The following is a 7,020-nucleotide window of genomic DNA, read 5'->3' on the forward strand; positions in this document are numbered from 1 at the left end:
AAGGGAGGATGGTTGAATCTTTCTCAGAAGGGGAAACAAAACAGATATTGGAGATTGATGGAAGGGAGGGAGTTGGGAGGGAGAAGGGATAGGGAAGGAAGTGGGGTGAGATGGGGTTGGGGAATCAGATGTAGGGAGAGCAGGGGAGAGTAGGGAAATTGAAGTTGTGTGGGTGGGCCAATCTCTAGGATGTGTCAGAGACTTGGGATGGGGGATGCCCCAGAGAGTTTATAATCATGTTTAGGTTAAGACTTTTAGTAAGTACTAACAGGGAGTATGTGACCATTTAATTAAGTTCAAGTGATTTTTAAAATTTATTCTTCAACAGTTTTGTATACATGTATATAAATAAAATACACTTTGACCATATCCAGCCCATTATCTTCTTCTATTCCCCCCCACCAAACCCATTTTCCCTAACAAGTCCCCTACTTCCATGTCTTTTTCTCAATGTAGTACACTGTATTAGCTTACTTGTCTTTTTCTACATTAGGTTATTGTTGCTTGTATGAGCGGGGTTGGGTTTATTTACTAGAGTATGGAACCTTACCAGTGGCTACACTACTGAGAAATATGGCCCCTCCTCCCAGCAACAATTAACTACCTTTGGCTCTTCAGGGAAGGGTGAGGTCTTATGGACCCCTCCCTTATTCCTGATAGAATGTTAATGGTCCCAGTTTTGTGAGGATCTTGAGCTGATAGCAGCCGGGTGTGGCATCATGTCATTTCCAGTAGACAACATTTCAAAGAACTTCCTATCTGGTTCTTAAGCTCTTTCTCTCCCTGCTTTGGTGATGTCCTCAGAGTCTCAGGAAGGAGAGGGTGACATTGACACAGACGTCTTGTCTATAGCTGAGCACTAGTGGACTAGCTTATCAGTATTGTGGATGAAAATGATAGCTCCTCTAAGGAACATCCAGTGCAGCTGGATAATGGTGTTCTGTAAGAAGATGGCTGTGCATGGGGTTCTAGCTATTTCTATGGGTTGTGTTTTCCCTAGAATGTACATGGTGAATTCTTAGTTTGACCTTATTTGGAGGTAGTGTCATTATTGGTGTAGTTAAAATGAGGGCATTGCCCTTGAGACTGAATAGGTCATAGAACTAGGGGGAAACTACTATTGTTCTTCAAAAGGAACATAGCAATATAATGGCTCCAAATGACCTTCTGCTATACCCATAGATCTTTATCTCACTCAGCTAAGCTATCCGCAGAGAAGCTTCCTCCTAGATGGGCACTAGTACAGAGATTCATAACCAAACAATGTAGAGATGGAGAGACCTTGGGACACTAAGTGCTAAATGAGATGTCTTTATCAAATCCTTCCTCTCAGGGGAAGCTATGCAGAAGAGGAGGCACAAAGAGTTTTAGAGACACCAAAGAGACAGGGCTTACAGACACAACAGAACTGACATATATATAAACTCACAGAAACTGTAGCAACATGCACAGGGCCTTCATAGGTTCAAGCCAGATGGCATCCCAGGCACTGACTGAGTAATTTAAGAGGAATGTCCATCCCTAACCCAGAAGCTATCTCCAACTGACAATTTCAAAAGGGAAAAATAAGTTCTCTCTAATGGTGTCTCACTGGGTATACACACCACACTAACGGGCAGCCCTCGGGGGCTGGAAAGATGGCTCAGTGGTTAAGAGCTCTTCCAGAAGTCCTGGGTTCAATTCCCAGCAACCACATGGTGGCTCACAACCATCTGTAATGGGATCTGATGCCCTCTTCTGGTGTGTCTGAAGACAGTGACACCAAAGTGCTACTCACATACATAAAACAAATATTTATTTGTTTTATCTCAAAAAAAAAAATCTTTCCCAAAAGAAAAAAGGGGCAGTGGGCAGTCCTCAAGCCCAGGTAACACAAAGCAAACTCTATTATATTTTTGGAGATATTTTGTCTCATAATGCTTTGTCAAGACCTTACAGGTCTTTTGCTTAACTATTGTGGTTCCAAATTACATATTTTTTTTTTTTTTTTTTTTTTGTTTTTCGAGACAGGGTTTCTCTTTGTAGCCCAGGCTGGCCTCGAACTCAGAAATCCGCCTGCCTCTGCCTCCCGAGTGCTGGGATTAAAGGCGTGCGCCACCACGCCCGGCTCAAATTACATATTTTTATGAGGCATGTATATGTTTCTCATGCTTGTTTTTTCTTCCGTTTTTATTTGTTTTGTTTTGTTTTTTTAAATTCTGATTTGATTTCGTTTTTTTAAATCACTGTCTATTTTCTAAGGAAATAGAGAAGGTTGGATGGAGTAGAAAGGATCTGAGAGGAGATAAGGAAGGGGAAACCATGATCAGAAAGAATATTTTGAATGGAAAAAAATACTTTCAATAAATTGAGGTCATTGGGGTAGGTTGGAATCTAGTATAACCGGTATAATCTGGTATAGCCAGTATAACTGTAGTGGAACAACCCATGGAAGGAAGCATTGATCTTTGACAAAGAGAAGGAAAACAACTCCCCTGCCTACTGACCCTGAACTCCCAGCCTCCTGTGAGGCACAACATTTCTGATACATACTAATACAGCTCTCAAAATTTTCAACTGATTTTCCTTGGACTTCAAGTCTCTTCTCTTTGCTACCTTTGAGAGTCAGTCTTTGATCAAAGCAGTCCACTTCACTTTTCTCCAAATGCTATGTCATTCTAGAAACATGTTTCCATGCCAAGTGTTCACGTTGTTCACTGCAAATGACAGCAATTCAAGCACAGTCTGTAGCTGACATTTCCTCCTCCCTACAGCAAAGACCTCATCGCAGGCAGCTCCAGATTCACCGTCCAAGAGATTTATAGTCACAGAGTTGAGTTGTTTTCCAGCTAGCATACTGAAGAAGCACTATGTTTGGCTCAGAGTTGGGTAGGAGACCACCTTATAGTTAGGTATCAGAAGAGAGTGGTGAGCATTAGCACGAGTGTGTGCATGCACATTATTTGGGAGTTGGGATTGGTTGGCAGAAACTAAAAACAAATAGAAAAGGATGCTGTTTTGGGGTTTCTATTGCTGGAATGAACATAATGACCAAAAGGCAAGTTGGAGAGGAAATGTATTTATTTGACTTAGACTTCCACAGCACTGTTGATCCTTGAAAGAAATCAGGATGGGAACTCAGATGTCAGGAGCCTGGAGGCACGAGCTGATGTACAGGACATGGAGGATTGCTGCTTACTTGCTTGCTCCCCGTGACTTACTCACCTTGCTTCATTATAGAACCCAGGATGATCAGCTCAGTGATGGCACTACCTATAATGGGCTTGGGAACTTTCCCATCAATCACTAATTAAGAAAATGTCTACCTACAGCCTCATCTTCTCAATTGAAGTTACCTCTTTCTATTCTGGCCCAGAGTAATAAAAACAACTATTGTTGTACATTGTGCATCACTCTAGCCCTGCTATTGGTACTTGTCTTGTATGGACTATGAGGAGACATGGATGCTATGAGATAGTGGTGTGGCTCTACTCTCTTATTGAGGATAGTATTTCAGAGGGAAATTCAAGTGCAGCTTTAGAAAAGCATAATTCTATCCTAGACATATTCATAGTCTTTTACCAATTGCTTCTAACATGAATATAAAAATCATGTAACTGCAAAATTGAAATGATAATAAAATGAATTTGTAAGTTCAGTAGTTATTCACATGGAGTGGGTCCCAGAAAGGTTATAAAGTTGTCAAATCAGCACTAAACAAGTTATGTCCACTGATTTGAGTTGTAAAACTTTGGGCAGGTTATACTTTTGTGTCTTCGTTTCTCCAAAGCTCTCATCTGGGCTATTGAAAATATTAATGAGTTAAAACAAGAAAGATGCTTAAAAGAGTGTCCAGAGTACAGAAGTTACTGGGTTGAAATGAATGTCACTTATTGCTGTGATAAACTGTTGTCATTTCTACACCAAAGTTTCCATATATTAGCAAATGACTTAATACTGTAGAATGGCTAGCCTAAAAAGTCTCTGCTTAAAGCAGTCTGATGGCAGATCATTGTTTCTTTTTTATGTCTTTATGAACTGGTCAGCAGAAGACCAGCACTAGAGTCACCTAAAATCTTGGGTAAAAATCCTTGTTGCATGCCCCTTCTTTTTCTTCCTGGGTTTCCAAAGGTAGAGCCTGGCTTCTCAATTCATTATTATAAGTACCTCTAGATGAGTCTAGAGTAAAAATCTAAAGAAAGCTGCAGCAGGCCTAGCACTCTAAAATTCAATGCAAGAAAGTGGTTATGGAGTCTAATTTACCATGATGCATTGCAGTGCACTCCTGTTGTATGTCTTTTTAACCTTAGAATATAAATTGAAAATGCAGTTAGGGTGGCATCCCCTGAAACCCCTATACCCTGGAAGTAGAATCAGGGAGACTGATTTTTTTTAGGCCAGCCTGAGCAACATAGTGAATACAATCAAAATAAATAAATAAATAAATAAATAAATAAATAAATAAATAAATAAGCAATAACTTACATTTTTTCTTATTTCAGTAGTTTCATAAATGCCGTTGGTCAAAAGCATTAACATTCTAACCTAAAACCGAACAGAACAAAACCTTTAGCTCTGCCTCTTATCCTGTCAGCTTGGTACCAACACAGAACCTGAAGCATGTCTTTGAAATAAGATTGCTTTGTTGAAAAACTTTCTTAGGGGGAACTACTGGTTCTTGTCCAGCAAAGAGCTTAGAAGTTATCCTTACAAAAAGTAATAGGCAAAATATCGAAAATAATCACCTATCTTAGAGCCCTCAGAGAACAGAGATCACAGCACAACTGGGTCCCTTTGCTTTATTTCCCTGCAACTAGAGACCAGAGACAAGGGGAGTGAAGAAATCAGCAGTTGCCAGGGACAGATGTTGACTGCTGCAAAACATAGTTTTTAAAAAAAAAACTATGCAACAGAATCCAAAAGAAGGACATTTGGGGACTTAGCCTGTGACATCCCAGCTGCATGAGTGAGCATGGCCTACACCTCTGCAAGGACATAGAATTTCACACCAAAGGTCTGTCTACCAGTGTAAACATGTCTGGCTCCCAACAACACAATGCACAGCATGATGGTCATTGAAGAACAAAATGCTTCAGAAGACACCTGGAACCCAAGCTGACAGCTAAAGGAGGAACCAGGATTGCTGCAGAGATGACACAGATTTCACAGACATCACAGCGAGGTTAAGGCAGCGTGTGCAATATACATTGTGATACAAATATTCTGTTCATGTAGTTCAATTGTAGTTTATAATATTATTTGAAGGGGCTGGCGAGATGGCTCAGTGGTTAAGAGGGCCGACTGCTCTTCCAAAGGTCCCGAGTTCAAATCCCAGCAACCACATGGTGGCTCACAACCTCACAAAATCTGATGCCCTCTTCTGGAGTGTCTGAGGACAGCTACAGTGTACTTACATATAATAAATAAATAAACCTTAAAAAAAAAAAAGAAGGCAGGCATTTGTCAGTGTGTGTTTTAAAAAAAATATTATTTGAAATTAGTCAAGGAAAAGTAGACAATATTGGGGAAGTTAGACAATCTAAGAAGCAGGGCTTTAAGTTTACTATGTAGAGAATTGCAAAAACAGCTTAAGATGAAATGATACTGTAGGTCACAAGGGCCCTATGAGAGGACTCATTAGGTAAAAAGTGCTTACTGCCACACCTGAAGACCTGAACTCAGTCCCTAGGACTCACTTGATGGAAGGAAAAAACTGGCTCCTTTATTTTACTCAATTTCCAATGCTCCTTGTTGGGTGCATCTCAAAGAAGTGTAAATTATAAAGATAAGTAGGTAATCTGCATCTTCCAGGTGGTTCCAGAGGTCTTATTCCTGACTCCCTCATTCCTGTCCCCTTCCTCCTCAGTCTTCTCTTTCCTTTTCTTCCTCTTCCTCTTTCTTGGTGTGACCATGAGAAAGGTGAGACTCAGTAAACCATCACAGAGTACATTGAGGTGTATAGATTTTCTTGCGGTCTTATTCTTGCTCTTTTTATCATTTGCTTGCTGCTTGAGCTCTAGCGATTAGCTCATGAAGAGTTGAAATACCATATAACATTTAAAGGAGAATACAGGCAGCTGCTGAAGGACAAATGTTCTCAAAGCAAGATGAATTGAAGGACTCTCGAACAAGTCATTTGGCAGACAGAACCAATGACAGCATATTTTGGAGCATACGTTGCATGTCTTTGTGTGTGCACATGTATGTGCACATGTGTACATGCTAATGGAGGCCAGAAGTCAATGTTAGATATCTTCCTCAGTCTCTTTCCACACTCTTTTGAGGCAGGATATCTCACTGAACCTGGTGTTTGCCAGTTTGGCAAGATTGGCTAGCCAATAAGCTCCTGAGATCTGCCTTGTTTCTACACCGTAGCACTGAAGTTATAGACATGTGCTTCTGCCCCTGAGTTCTGGGACCTGAACTTAAGTCCTCATTTCAGGTAAGCACTTTAACAAGTAAGCTATCTTCCCACCCCCCCATTTACAGCAGTATTTGGAAGGCTGACGATTCAGACCAATGGGATAAAAATTAAGTGTCCATAACAAAGATGGTTATCACATTGCAAACACAACAAAGATCATGTGTGAGCAGTGCTAAGAGGTGGAAGTGGGGAGGAATACCTAGCTGCATTTGCAGGTATCCAAAGATGTCCAGAACAGGTGGAGGCACACAGAAACCCAGTTTTAGGTGTATATTCCCCATTTGCTTTTTCTGTTTGTTTTGTTTTGCATTTTTGAGACAAGATCTAATTGTGTAGCCCAGGTTAGCCTAGAGTTTGCTATATATTCCAGGCTTAACTTTAAATTATGATCCTCTTGTCTCAGTCTTCGTGGTATTGGCTTTATAGGTAACCCATGGATGTTTAAAAATTCCTTTTTGAAAAAAAATTCTCTGTGATGAAATTTGATACACAGAGATCATCCTCGAAAAAAATGTGTGTGTGTGTGTGTGTGTGTGAACTGACAGAACATTTGTGGAGGTCAGAGGACACCTTCGGAGAGCTGGTTCTATCCTTCCACCACGTGGGACCAGGAGATC

This window comes from Mus caroli, chromosome 2 (genome assembly GCF_900094665.2).
Source record: "Mus caroli chromosome 2, CAROLI_EIJ_v1.1, whole genome shotgun sequence".
In the NCBI taxonomy this organism is placed as follows: domain Eukaryota; kingdom Metazoa; phylum Chordata; class Mammalia; order Rodentia; family Muridae; genus Mus; species Mus caroli.